This window comes from Borostomias antarcticus, assembly GCF_949987555.1.
Source record: "Borostomias antarcticus genome assembly, chromosome: 34".
Lineage (NCBI taxonomy): Eukaryota > Metazoa > Chordata > Actinopteri > Stomiiformes > Stomiidae > Borostomias > Borostomias antarcticus.
The window spans coordinates 863,973-878,720 of record NC_140267.1 but is presented as its reverse complement, the minus strand read 5'-3'; the positions used below and the strand labels follow the sequence as shown (position 1 = coordinate 878,720).

General features: G+C 50.0%; 1 long non-coding RNA gene across 1 annotated transcript; it reads left to right on the top strand.

The window, feature by feature from the left end:
• The first annotated feature begins 9,906 nt into the window (after positions 1-9,906).
• On the top strand, positions 9,907-10,630 carry LOC311327729. The gene is made up of 3 exons (XR_014631141.1): positions 9,907-9,975; positions 10,349-10,433; positions 10,511-10,630. It is a non-coding gene; the product is annotated as an uncharacterized lncRNA (long non-coding RNA).
• The last annotated feature ends 4,118 nt before the right edge of the window (positions 10,631-14,748 follow it).

Sequence of the window (14,748 nt, the reverse complement as noted above, 5' to 3'; positions counted from 1 at the left end):
AAACAAAACATGTAATTGGATTGACTAACAGGCTAGGCTGTAGACGTTTGTGACACTAATATACACAGCTAAACCCCATTAGCAGTTCTAGCCGGTCTTCATATGATTAGCTATGCTAGCGTTAGCATCGATGCTAACGAATACACAAATACACAGCTAAACTCCATTAGCAATGCTAGCGTTAGCATTTATGCTAACGCGGCTAAAGCTCGATTAAACACATACCAAAATGCAGTTCTCACAGCACAACAGGTTGTCCGTGTCCCCAGATCGGTCTTGTGCAGCGATTTCACTCAATAGAATTGACTTTTTGAAAGAATACAAAAGATATATTACTTTTCTCTACTCAAATAGCTCTCTCTCAACCGGAGTTTTTCTTCCTTGCCAAATCTGTCTTACAAGAGAAAAAGTATCCGTGCGCGTCGGCCAGATAACGTCCTCCACCAGTGGAACTATATTACCCAGTCCAATTGACTAGATAAACTAATAATGGTATGTGGGAATGCTAAAATATATCAAAGTAAATAAGAATATTATCAGGAATGTTTCAGAAATAAAATGTAAATATACATGTTTGTTTCACTAACCCTATATTGCATAGGTTAGATTTATGTTATTTAGGTTGCATAGGTTAGATTTATAAGTTATCCATCCATCCATTCATACTGTCTAAACCATCTGGGTTATAGTTTGGAATAGAAAGGTCTTGAGGCCAGATGTAAATTCTATAACAAGCGGCTCGCATCCAGTTTAAAACTCTGGCGCTAACCTACAGGGCAATGAAAGGAACAGCCCCCTCCTACCTCCAGGCCATGGTCAAACCCTACACCCCCTCCCGACCGCTACGCTCTGCTACCTCGGGGCGACTCACTCCGAGGCTCCTGCGGTCGATCGACACTTGACCTTTCCTGGCCCCGCAGTGGTGGAATGAACTGCCCACTGATGTCAGGACAGCAGTCGCTGCCCATCTTTCGCCGCAGGCTCAAAACTCATCTCTTCAAGAAGTACTACAACAATCCTCCCTCCTAAGCACTTATTGTATTGTATTGCACTGTACTTTAGATTGCTATTCTTGCACTTTGCCTTCAGCACTAGATTATGCTCTTAGTCACTTGTTTTAGAAAGAAGATGCACTTGTGAGTTCTGGCAAGTAGTAGTTCATTGGCTTTTCCTACGTTAAATGCAATTATTGTTAGTCGCTTTGGATAAAAGCGTCTGCTAAATGACTATAATGTAAGTAACGTTAACCATGGATAACGTTCCATTAATACATCCATGATAACGTTACAACCACAACTGAAGTTAGCCTTTACTACGGGTTGATGTTCAAGTAGGCTATTTGTGCAGTGGAAGCCGGCGACGGTATGAGCAAATGGTAACGAGAAGAAGGATGAGGATCGTCTTGTGACGTGCAGTATGCCGCACAAGCACACCACAGTGGAACGCTTCACGAATTTGCAAGTGGTTCTAGAGACGTAAAAGAAGCATTAAACGCGACATGACTGTTCAGACGGTGGGTGCGTTGCAAAACATCAGACATGTATCTGATATAATACCACCTCTGAAAGAGACCCAGGTTGGATTAAAAAAAAAAACAGATTTCATGTGACTTGCGCTGTTCAGACGGTCATGAAAAAATCTGACCTGAGTCTCATGTAGGAAAAAAGATCGGATTTGGGTCACATTTCACTGCAGTGTGAACAAAGCCTTGTTTGCCCCCTAAGCCTCAGTTGCCGAACTATAACTTTTATTTGCATTTATTTGTCTCTGTTGTGAAGTAAGTCTCATACAGCGCCAAACAGCTGAGCCTAAATTAGTCGACTGCCCACCTGCTTAACAAGCTAGACGCTAGTCATAATCAATTAATGGATTTAACGTAATGATGACCACCACACAACCAATATCGGTAGAATTTGTTGTTGGTACAGCATGTGAAGCTATCAGTATACTTTAGCTGAATATTTAGTATTATGTAGTAACCTTAGGCTTACAGGGCTGCCAAGTTTGTTTGTTTGTTTTGTTTGTTTATTTTATTTAAAAGAAGGGACAATGCACATTAATCAACATATCATTTTCCACATCGATGTAAATGTACCAGAGTTGGCTAGTAGACGGTAGGTGGAGCTGAAAGTTTTGAAACCAAACATTTCCCTATTTAGCCTACAAAGACAAATTGGGTGGGAGAACTGAATTTAAACTTGATTTAATTGAAAAAGCAAATTTGCAACTGTTATGTTGAATGTTATTGAACAAGCTTTTTGACTAGAATGACTATGAATAACAAACCTGACAAAACAAGTTTCTGAAGTCAGACTGCACGTAACTCAAATACTCAGTCTTTTTTAAAAACAAGCCTTACCACTAATTGAATATATATATATATATATATATATATATATATATATATATATTCACTAAAAATACACAGTAGTAACATTCAATAATTGATTTACCTATCATTCTTATCATTTTAGTATTTACAAAATCTTCTGTGATAGGCTATAATGCGCAAAAATATAGTTTTATTTGGATTTGTATGGGTAAGCCAGGCTTACCCTGGTTTACCCTGGCTTATAGGAGCAATCGCCACTGAAAACAACTTACATTTGTTATAAATGTATAAATGTATGTTATAACGTGGTTCTTCTTAGTTTGTCAACTTTCTGTCAGATTCTCCTGTAAGCTGTCTGTCAGATTCTCCTGTCAACTCAGCTGGTAGCCTGGTCAGCTGGTGCAGCTTTGACAGCTTTCGCGCGACACGGTGACCCTCACGCATAGTAGCCAGCCCGCCTCCCGGGATTCCCAAATGACATAATTTTTGCTCATTCATTTGTTTGTTTATCTTCGCGATAACTTGCAGGAGTGGTTTTCATTGACAGATGGGCACAAGTAGCCTAGCCTACAAGTCATGCACTCAGACATAAGCTTTTATCATGAATAACAAAGTTGGCGGTTTAGTGAGAGCCAGCTGAGCTAACATTACTTATGCCAAAACCGGCTAACGTTGGCACCACTAGCCAGACAGTAGGCCTAACGTTGTAGCGTCATTTGGCTATATTAGGGAATTCAATGCAAACAGCTTTGCAGATCATTCAATATGCCATCTTTATAGCCAATTGAGCCAATGGCCAGCAGCGTTCAGCATCAGTTTAATTCCGAGTAGTAGCCTAGTCTACCGTTTGGGATAAGTCAAAACGGAATCGCAGACTCCAGATTTTTGGTCTTCCACCGTTTTGGTCATACAATGGATGTGGATGGGTATCTTGAAAAATCATTCAAAAACATGTTAAACTCTCGATTTCACAGACAAGAAGCTTTAATTTGATGTACTTTTTCTTATGTTATTCACTGTTTTCAACTTTATTTACAAATCCCCAGTGGGTTCCTTTCTTCTCCAGGACTCCATGTGGTTCAGATTTGCATCTGGAAAGCTGTCTATCTGGAAAGCTGTCTATCTGGAAACTGTCTATCTGGAAAGCTGTCTATCTGTAGGTTAGTATCCTGAAAGGGAGCAATACATGAGAGACTCTGATCACCCAGTACTACAATGGGTTTGCTTGGGTTAACCTGCCAATCACGTATCCTTCTCTACGATTTAGGACATTTCAGCGGCTCCCAGCGCAGATTGTGTTCGGCCCTCAGTGGATCCCAGAAGTGGCAGTGGTCAAGGCTAGTAGGTGGGAGTAAGAAGAGTTCAAATGTCCCCTGTGGGGGCTGGGTTAGGGTTAGGGGCAGTAGGGGTCTCCCGGGGTAAGTCTGGTTTAGGTGACCCGGTCAGTATGGGACTGGGGCAGGAGGCCGGCAGGAGTTAGACCTATTTCAGGATGGGTGGGGGTTAGGTTCAGGGATTGGGGTAGCGGGGACGTCCTGGGATAGGGGTAGGTTAGGATTAGGAGGCAGGGTTGGGGTATGGTTAGGGTTAGTGGAGGGAGTTGGGGTAGTGTTAGGGTAAGTAGACATGGCTGGGGTGGGATTAGGGAGACAGGTGGGACTAGGCCTGGTCCGCGCTGGGTTGTGCTTTGGGCTAGAGCCCCGGGTGGTGGGAGTTGGGGGGCCTGATCCCTCCACAGTGGGACTAGCAGTCCTGCTGTATCTCACAGGCTCCCCGGGCCCACTCCCAAGGTCCAGGTGAGCGCTAGCAGATCTGTTTGCTGGGTATAGTCTCTGGGGGCTAGGGGGCTCTCTGGGGGGGGGCCCTGGTTGTGTCAGTGGATTGGGTGGGTGGGTCTGCACTCAGGGGCTGTAGAAGAGATCTAAGGGTACTAGTGTACTTCCGTCCGTACCTAGTTCTTGCCCATCCCACAGCCTTTGCAAAGGCCTCTAGATCATATCATTATAAGCCCCCCAGCAGAGATGTCATCACCTCCCTATAATGTCTTTCAGGGCCTCCAGGTTTGCCTCCATCCACTTAACAGTATTTTCTTTCACTTTATCAGTGATACTGATAGAGGGGGAGGAGGGTTTGATGAATGCTAGGAGTACATTTGCTTTTCTGTGCATTCCTGGAGGAACAGGCCCACTTGCTATTGGTTGCCTTGGTATTTCCAAGTGATGGATAGTCTGTAACCAGCTTGAAATACTTTTTGGTTACAGCTAAATCCATCATGGGCCACAGGACACCTGGAGTTTGCTCACATAAATCACAAGGGAGTCGATATTGATATTGGGGAGCCCCACTCGTCAAGCCCCTTGAGGTTTTTTTGGGGTTTCCCTGGCATGTATTTTATAATTTAAGTGTTCTTTGTAATGTATAATTTTTTATCATTGTTATTGTTGCTGTGTTTTATTTTATAATGTTCCAAATCAAATCAATATCAACTGTATGAGACTATTTGAGAGATTAAAAAATAGATCTTTAAAAAAGGGGGGTGGGATAAAGGAGGGGATCCAATCCTACTGAGTAGTGGGTAGCGATTCAACCCTGCCCCACAGCTGCTGGCGATTCCCTCATCAGGCTCAGGCTGCTGTGACTCCGGATGGCAGCAATCAGCTGATGAGCCACCACCCCATAAAAGCCTAGTCGGAGAGGCAAACAGAGGAGGATGTCTTGGGACTCAGGCCCTGTTTACACAACAACGATCCCTGTATAAAAAGACAAAGCTTTGTTGCGGTGTGGCCTTTCGTTTACATGACAACAGTGTTGTGGGGGCCTGAAACCGCAAACTTTTGAGACTGGGTTCCAGAGTGGAATTATTCAAGAACCCTTATCGTTGCTGTGTAAACTGGCAATACGCAATTCTTGTGAAAACGGTGACAACACGGCCCCACTTCGTGCCTAATAGGCATGGGCGAATAGAAGAATATGAGGGATATAGCCTGCTTTACTGCTCACAGCTCAGTGTAGCTAGATCATGAAAGAAAACAAAAATAACTATAGAACCAAGATTAGAAGGCAAACCTCCAACAGTTAACTGTGGTCACCCTGGAGCATCTAATCCAGTTCTGTGTCATACCAACACTAACTTATGAAGACGTGGCCTTCAACTTTGCATGATTTATGATTGTTTTTAATGGTTACTGAAAGCAACATCATATGATTTGTTAGTGTCTATGAGGTTTTCTCATATTTTTTAGAATATAGCCTAGGCCTATAGTTTCAACACTGTACTTTACGCACGGTAACTCACCCCAAAAGAGACCAGTTTAAAAAACCTGGAACCACATCTGGATACCCTAAAGCATTTTAGTCCCTCGCCAGACATTTTAGCTCTCTGGGCACAGCGATTGCTGTCCATAACCTGGGCATTCCAATAACATTCAGAACGAGACCTAGGACTAGCCTATTGACTGCAGAGGCAGAGACCTACTGTATATAGAAAAGGGATTAGAAAAACATAATAATAATAATAATAACATAGAATAGGAAAACAAAAATGTAGTAGAATCAAATAGAAAACGACACAGTTTTATAGCATAACCTACAAATCAGCAAGGCCATAAAGCCCAGGGCAGTCGATATGGCTAAAAGACATGTCATTTTTAGTTTTACATTATATCTGTGTGCTGTTAAGGATCCTTTTTTTATATATAATATAACAACATAGAAATGTGTTAAGACTGCTTACTATTGTGAAATAACAACAGGCCTACATTTTACAAGCGGTCTGACAGGAAGTGGTGTTAATAAAGGATGTGAATTAATTTGATTTCTTTATCAGTAATGTCAAATAACCAACATTTCTTAAAATGGATATCTCGCAACCAAACTCTTCATGATAATATAGAATCATTAACTCTCCTCCACCAAAGATTTGCTGCACTTTTAGGCCCTAGCTGTGATTAGGCTACATGCAAACTGAAGACAAACTCTTTCAACAAAAAATTGGCACAAAGACCTGGGAGAACAAGAATTTGGTGGGAAAACTTTGTGAATGGCTCGAGCATAGATGGAAAGAGAACTTCCATAGGCCATGTCCAAAGCCTGTTGCCTGCTGGCCTTGCATGCATAGTCTACTACAGCGTTTTCAATCATTTTTGTGGATCCGTGTGAACGCGGATCCTTATCACAATACTGTTGTGTAAACGCTAGGCCTGCCCCCGACTAAAGATTTTCCTGCTCGACTAGAAGTCCTCATTTCAAGCGACTAGTCGTTCCTTTATTATAATGATGATTATTATTATTATACATATAACCTTACCATACACACAGAGCGAGCAGCAGCCACCTCAGCAAAGCGGTAGATTAATTCTCAATGTGTCGGCATTCGGCAACACAGCAAGGAGACTGAACAACATTTTATTACTCATTTATTTAAACACAGTCATATAGCCTACAACAAACTGTAACACGGAAAACAAAAGTAGCCCACACACAAAGATTCTGTCGTTTTCAGCTCTGATATGTGCTCCATAGGGGGACTCCATCACATATGAGTCCCCCTATATCACAAATTCAAGGTATTTTGGGGAGGCTTTGCTCAAGGGGGCGGAGACTGCTTGTCCTGCTTGAAAGCAAGTGTTCTGGGGAGGGGCTCATTGACCTTTGCCCCAGGCGATATTGGACAGCACCCAAGGGGGCGCACCCGGGCAGGGTGCAGTAATGGGGTTATCGCTTCTCGGCCTTTTGGCTCAGATCAAGTGTAGTATCTGTTCTTATCGGTACGTGCGAGAAGAAAGTCCGTGCAGCAATCGCTTACCCACCAGAGTGGAGCGGTGTATGGGGCCTGGTGGGAAGCAGGGAGAGGCGAGCACGACGGGGTCATCTCAGGGGATGGCTGCCGGGAAAAGGGTCTGTCCCGAGGGTCGGCCTGAGGAACACCCTCCGCTTTGTGTGGAGGGATGCTGGGGAGCCAAAGATGACCTGGGAGGTCTTTGCCCGGCGAGTGGTGGTGGGGGCACTGAAGCTTTCGGTGGCGGAGGTCCTCTGCCTACAGGACAACGCCCAGGAGAGGGCCTACGACCTGTCTCTGCAGACAAAGGGCCTGACAGCGGCGGTGGAGGCCAGGTGCCGGGTCCAGGGGAAGGAGCAGCCCCTCAGCTCCTTCTAGGTGGTCAACCTGAGCCGGCCGAACCTGAGGGTCATCACGGTCCACCTCTACAACCCTCACGTGCCGGACAGCGCCATATCCAGCTTCCTGGGCCGCTACGGGGAGGTGCTGTCCGGGGCCCGGTACGTGAGGGGGGCCGGGGGTTTGGGCTTCTGGAACGGGCGGCGGCAGTTCCAGGTCCTCCTTGGGGAGGACCCTGCGTGCCTGGACTGGCTGAAGCAGCCCCCGGCATACTTCGCACTGGGGGCGGATAGGGGGTATCTGTTTTACCCCCGCCAGCCCCCCTGCTGCAGGAGGTGCCGTGAGGTCGGGCACACAGAGTCCACCTGCGGGGGGGCCCGGTGCCGGGACTGCGGGAAGGACAGGCACGTGGCAAGGGACTGCACAGCCGCGAAGACCTGCCACGGGTGCGGGCAGCCGGGCCATCTGTACTGGGAGTGCCGGGTGAGGGACCGCAGCTACGCCGGGGTGGTCAGCGGGGCGGAGAGGGCCCCCAGGCAGGGGGGGTCGGAGGCGGTGGGGGGAGGATCTCCGTCCCCTGGAGGTCGTGCTGGAGGAGTTGAGGGAGGACATGCGGGTCACGGGGGGCGAGGCGGTGGAGCCGGCGAGAACCTTCGGCGGCCCCGGGCAGGGGCAGCTGGCCCCGGTGCAGGACGGGCCATCGGGAGTGGGGGAGACCGACCACGGCCGAGGGCTAGACCGCCTGCAGCAGGCCATGGATGCGGTGCAGGTGGGCCCGGGGGCCTCCGCAGCGAGGTCCCCTCGCCGCAAGGCGGGGAGTTTGGACGGCGGAGAGGGAGAGGAGGAGTCCCCGGGGGAGGGACACTTGAAGCGGGCGAAGGGCGTGGTGGGGCAGGGGCCGGTGGGGGCCGAGGCCTGGTCGCTCCCGGGCTCCCTGACCCGCACACCGGAGGAGCTGGCCCAGATCGAGGTGGAGAGCATGGTCCCGCCCACACAGATGGTCCCGAATCCGGTGCCGGCCTCCTGGGGGGACATCATGGACGTGGGTGAGGAGTCGCCCTCGGTGGAGGGGGACTTGTACACGTAGGGTGTGGGTTGGATGTATGGGTGTGTGTTGTTTTTTTGGGTTGGTAACGTCATGATGGGTTCTTTTTCTGTTATTATTGTATGTAATGTCGATCACTGTGGGCACTTTTAATGTACGGGGGTTGAGGGACACGGGGAAGAGGTTGGCGGTTTTTGAGTTTTTGGGGGGTCTGGATTTTACGTTTTGTGTTCTGCAGGAGGTGCATTTACGGGATGGGGGGGATGTCGGGAGGTTCGGGAGGGAGTGGGTGAAGGGCGGGTCGCTTTGGAGTGTTGGGGGGGTGCATTCTTCGGGGGTGGGCATTTTGTTTGGGAGTAGGGAAGTGCGGGTGGAGGTTTTTTTTGTTGTGGTGCAGGGCAGGGTGATGGGGCGGATGTGAGGGTGGGGTTGGTGAGGGTGGGGGTGATATGTGTGTACGGGCCACAGGGGGCGGCGGACAGGAAGGACATGGTCGGTCTGTTGGCGCCTCACTGCGCCACGGACCGGCCGGTCATCATTGGGGGGGATTTTAATGTGGAGTTTGGGGGCACGGGTGATGCGAGTGAAGGGGCTTTAGAGGGGTTGTTAGCGGGGCATGGTTTGGTGGATGGGGGTGGGCGCACTACCCCACGATTGGTCGGTCCCACGTGGCGTAATTCCCGTGGGGTCCAGAAGCGTTTAGACTACGTCTTCTTGTCAAGGTCCTTGGGTCTGGTGTCGGGGCGGGTGCTCCCCGTCTTCTTCTCGGGGGAGGGAGAGGTCAGTGTTCATGGGGGTGAAGGACTCGCGGGGCCGCATAGCAACGGTGCCGGCCCGTATGGTGGAGGCCGCCACCGAGCACTTCCGTGCTTTATTTAGCACTAGGGAGGTGGACGAGGGCTGGATGGACTGCCAGCCAGTGGGGGGCCATCTTGGAGTGCCTCCTTGGCTGCCAGCCAGTGGGCGGCCATCTTGGGAGTGCCTCCTTGGCTGGTAGTCTTCGGCCCAATCTCAAACCACCCCCTAAACCCTCGCCCTATCCACTCCCCCTCCGTTTGCGCGTTCACGCCGAGCGTCGCCATGTTAAGGGCCGTCCCAAACCAATTAGCGCGGAGTGCCCCTGGAGTGCGAGTGGGCTGTCAAACCCTTAAATAGCGAGTCTGCATCGGTGCAAGCTCCCGATAGCCGAAACAGGAAGTGCTCGTGGCAAAGCGATGCCGGAGGAAACACCACATAAATGTAAGTTCCGTCTTCCTACACTGGCAATAATTTTAGATGGGCAACAGCAAACTATTACAAGCCTGTATTCATGCATAGGTGACAGAAAAATACATCAAAATAGGCTTAGGACTGTGTCAAATTGACATCATATATTCCTTCATTTACAGGGACAATGGAACAGACAAAGGAACTGATTAGGCTGCGACATATAAACGCAAACCTATTCACCAAAAAAAGGAATGCTGCCAAAGAGGCATGGGAGTAAGTTATTTAGTATTCATTGATTTATTTGTGTCAACAGTGCACAAAAGAGTTAATTTGCTAAACATATCTCCTTTTGGATTTGTGATCATCTCTCATACATTTGTATTTAATTAGATTATTTTATATGTTATCATAATTAAAAGTTTTTCCCATGAATCACCCAAAAAGTGTGTGTGCACTCCAGGGCGTCTAAACAGGTATTGTTCATTTTAAGAATGGCATTTATCAGTATTTACAAATGAACCTTTCATATCAAATATGATCACGTTCATTGGGGATTACATCATCCCAGGCTCCCTTAAGAGGGCTGAGTAGCCCACTCACACCAAAGACAAAACCTAATCCCCCCCCCCCCTATATTGAACTATAGGTTTGTGATCAAAGAGATGGGGCTCCAAGGTGTATCCCACAAACAAGCATCTAAAAAGTGGGAAAACCTACAAAAGAAATATAAGGTGAATGACTTTGTCTCTGTTTAAAGGCTAGTTTTATTGCTGCTGAGAGCTAACCTACTGCACACCATTATCCACAGGAGCTGAAAAAGCCAGTGACAGGAAGTGGAACAGACCAGGGGGAAGACACACCAAAGAACTGGCCCTATTTCATGGACATGCATGAGGCACTGGGGTCTAAGCCATCCATTACCCCCCCAGTTCTAATTGCCTCTGCACTGGCTAACCCCACCATTCTCCCTGACTCCAAAACAGAAGGCAGCCACCCTAGCCCCTCAAACTCCCCATCCCCCAGAACACCCCCCAGCCCAGGAGGACCATCCACATCCCACCCCACAGAAAGCCCTTCCCCTGACACCCTCCCACCACCTGCCAAGAGGAGAAAGGCAACAGGGGGGATTTTGGAGTTCCTCCAAAAAGAGGCAGAAAATGGTGGCTATGGTGGGGTCTTCCTGGATCGGTTGACCCGGCGGGCGCCTCCTGATGTGGCTAAGGCCATGGAGGCCCCGTTATCCCTGGGGGAGCTGGAGGGGGCTCTCCGGCGCATGGGCCGGCGGAGGGTGCCGGGCCTCGACGGGCTGCCGGCCGAGTTCTACCTCAGGTTCTGGGGGGTGCTCGGCCCGGCGGTCCTCGAGGTTCTCACGGAGGTCCTCCGCACGGCGTCCCTGGGAGGGTCGATGGCCGTCGGTGTGCTGTCCCTCCTGTTCAAGAGGGGGGACGCGACCGACCTGGGCAACTGGCGGCCGCTGACCATGCTGTGCGTAGACTACAAGTTGTTGGCCAAGGTGTTGGCTGACCGTATGCGCACGGCACTCCCATACGTCGTGCACGAGGACCAGACCTGTGGTGTCGGCGGTCGGTCTGTGCGCTGGAACCTCCAGCTGATCCGGGATGCCATAGCGTATGTCGAGGACTGCGGGCTGACTCTGATGGTGGCCGGCCTCGACCAGGCAAAGGCATTCGATAGGGTCCACAGGGGTTTTCTGTTCCGGGTGTTAGAGAGGCTAGGGATAGGGCACGTTTTCAGGGGGTGGCTGAGTACTTTGTACTAGGTCGCGGGGTGCGCTGTTTCTATTAATGGGCACTTGGGGCCAAGGTTTGATTTGGTTTCGGGGGTCCGGCAGGGGTGTCCGCTCTCACCCTTGCTGTTCATCCTTTACATGGAACCCCTAGCGGCGGCCATTCGGGCCGACCCAGGTGTTGATGGATTGCTGGTACCAGATGGTTTGTCTCTCTGTGACGGTCCCCTGCGGATCTTAGGGGTGTACTTTTAGGCAGCCAGGTGCGCCACGGCCAACTGGACCAGGCGCCTGGAGGAGGTCGGGCGGAAGCTCTCGCTGTGGCGTGCCAGGACCTTGACTTTCGTGGGGAAAGTCTTGGTCCTGAAGATCGAGGTGCTGCCTTCCCTCCTCTTTCTGGCCTACGTATATCCACTGCCGGCTAGCATGCGGAGGGCGCTCACCCGCTTGGTGTTCAGGTTCGTGTGGGGGGGCCGATACGAGTGGGTGGCGAGGGCCCGCATGCTGGCCCCAGTGGATTGCGGGGAGCGCGATGTGCCCCATTTTCCTTTGAGGCTGGATTGTGTGTTTGTGTCTTTTCTTTTGGGAGAGCTGTCCAGACCGGTGCTTCACCCTTCTGGGCACTTCCTGCGTTTTTTCTTTTCCTATCCAGCCAGGCATCTGGTGGAGTGGTCTAATCTGGGCCCCCGGGCGGAGCAGCTGCCGTGGCACTTTGGCCATGCAGCGAAATGGCTCCGTGCCCACCCCGCGGCCAGGGATCCGGCACTGGGCCGGGATCAGAGGGCCCTGTATGCCGAGTTGAGGCGGGGGGGTCTGTGCGCCGGCCGTGGTGGGGGTCCCCGCTGCGGTTTGGCGGTCTATCCAGCCGCCGGGCCTCGACAACGGACTCAGGGACCTGAATTGGCAGTGCCTGCACAGGGCCCTGCCTGTGCGTGACATCATGCACAGGCACGGGCTGGCACGGACCTCGGTGTGCCCGAGGGCCACCTGTAGCGGTGACGAGTCCATAAGACACATCATGTGGGACTGTCCTTTCGCTGGGGTAGTGTGGGCGAGGGCGGGAGTTTTGCTGGGGGCGGCGGATAGCGGGTTTGTTTTGTCATGGGCACGGGTGGAGCGGGTTGTGAGTGGGGCCGTGAGGGGTGCTAGGGCTAGGGCTGTGGTGTGGCTGGTGGTCAGCCTGTTCAAGAAGGGGTTGTGGGAGGGCAGGCAGGAGCAGGTCAGGAGCGGGAGGGATGTGGGGGTTGAGGGGATAGTACGGAGGGTGGAGGGGGAGTTGAGGGAGAGGTTTCGGTGGGATCTGAGGAGGTGGGGCCACCATGCCGCCCGCGAGAGGTGGAAGGGGGGGCTCGGATTGCTTTGAGGGAGTTTGCGGGTGTTTTTGCTGGGGTTTTGGGGTGTGGGGATTTGGTTATGGGTGTATTGTGTGTGTGATGTTGCTGTGAGGGGTTGTGTGTGTGTGGTGGGTTGTGGCAGGGGCCAATGTCCCCTGTCAGGTATGGATTGTTGAATTAAACTTGGTTAAAATCAAAAAATCGCTTCTCGGCCTTTTGGCTAAGATCCGATCGACGGCCGGAGGGCGTTTTTCCTTTATTCTCTTCAGTTGCTTATTTTGTTAAAATATTATTTGATCCTTGTTTGTATTGTACTTGTTGTTCTTTCAATTCTTGTCCTTTTTCCCTTTGTTACAGGTTCGGGGGTTGGGGTGGACTGCCAGCCAGTGGGGGGCCATCTTGGAGTGCCTCCTTGGCTGCCAGCCAGTGGGCGGCCATCTTGGGAGTGCCTCCTTGGCTGGTAGTGTTCCACTCCCCTGGGCCGTGTGCTCGTCCATTTTGTTTGTCAGGTTAGTGTTTGTTTGTTCCTGTTTATTTGTCGTTCTAAACCGTGTTCCTTGTGGGTGGTGGTATATGTAAGGTGGTTTAATTTGATTAGAAGTAGTTAGTTATAGTTTAGTATAGTTAGTACAGTTATAGTTTTGTGTTGTTTTAGCCCTCTGACCTTCCCCCCCCCCCTTGTTTTGTGTTAGTATTTGTCTTTTTGGTATTTAGCATTTTGTAGTTTTAGCCTTAGTTTAGCTTAGTTAGTGACCAGTTTGCCTTTTTTTCTTTTCCTATTTTCACGGTGGTGTGGGAGAATCGGGGCGCGGTGTCTCCAAAATGGCGGCCGCCAGGCCTGGCATGAGGAGGCACAACTCTGTGCGCTTTGAATTCAATGTACAGGATGGAAAACGACTAGAGATGTCTAGGTTAGACTTCTCTAGGAAACTGCTGCAGAAAACCTTAGGGTTTTCACCAGCTGACCTGAACTGCATCGTGACTCTGCCCTCTGGGCAGGGTTTTGATGTCAGTTTTGGCTCGGCAGTGGCCTTGAAACAGTTTTGGTCATGTTTTGAAGCCAGCAGAGAGAAAATCACCTGCACATTCCAGGTAGACAAACTGACGGATAATGCCTCCAAAGTGGTCATTATCCGGATGTTTAATGAAACTGTGAACCCCGAAGATATCACTGTGTGGTTGAGACGGTACTGCACAGTGAAAGGGGCTCCAGTGAGAGTAAGGGACGTAGACGGCATCTGGACCGGCGCATGGAGGGTGCCGATCCAGCAGCTAGCGGACCCACATGGCTTTGAGGGACTGAGGCAGTTACCCTCAGTCATCGTGCTGGGGGAGAACAGGGGGTTCGTCCGGGGTTTTGGGGTGTGGGGATTTGGTTATGGGTGTATTGTGTGTGTGATGTTGCTGTGAGGGGTTGTGTGTGTGGTGGGTTGTGGCAGGGGCCAATGTCCCCTGTCAGGTATGGATTGTTGAATTAAACTTGGTTAAAATCAAAAAATCGCTTCTCGGCCTTTTGGCTAAGATCCGATCGACGGCCGGAGGGCGTTTTTCCTTTATTCTCTTCAGTTGGTTATTTTGTTAAAATATTATTTGATCCTTGTTTGTATTGTACTTGTTGTTCTTTCAATTCTTGTCCTTTTTCCCTTTGTTACAGGTTCGGGGGTTGGGGTGGACTGCCAGCCAGTGGGGGGCCATCTTGGAGTGCCTCCTTGGCTGCCAGCCAGTGGGCGGCCATCTTGGGAGTGCCTCCTTGGCTGGTAGTCTTCCACTCCCCTGGGCCATGTGCTCGTCCATTTTGTTTGTCAGGTTAGTGTTTGTTTGTTCCTGTTTATTTGTCGTTCTAAACCGTGTTCCTTGTGGGTGGTGGTATATGTAAGGTGGTTTAATTTGATTAGAAGTAGTTAGTTATAGTTTAGTATAGTTAGTACAGTTATAGTTTTGTGTTGTTTTAGCCCTCTGACCCCC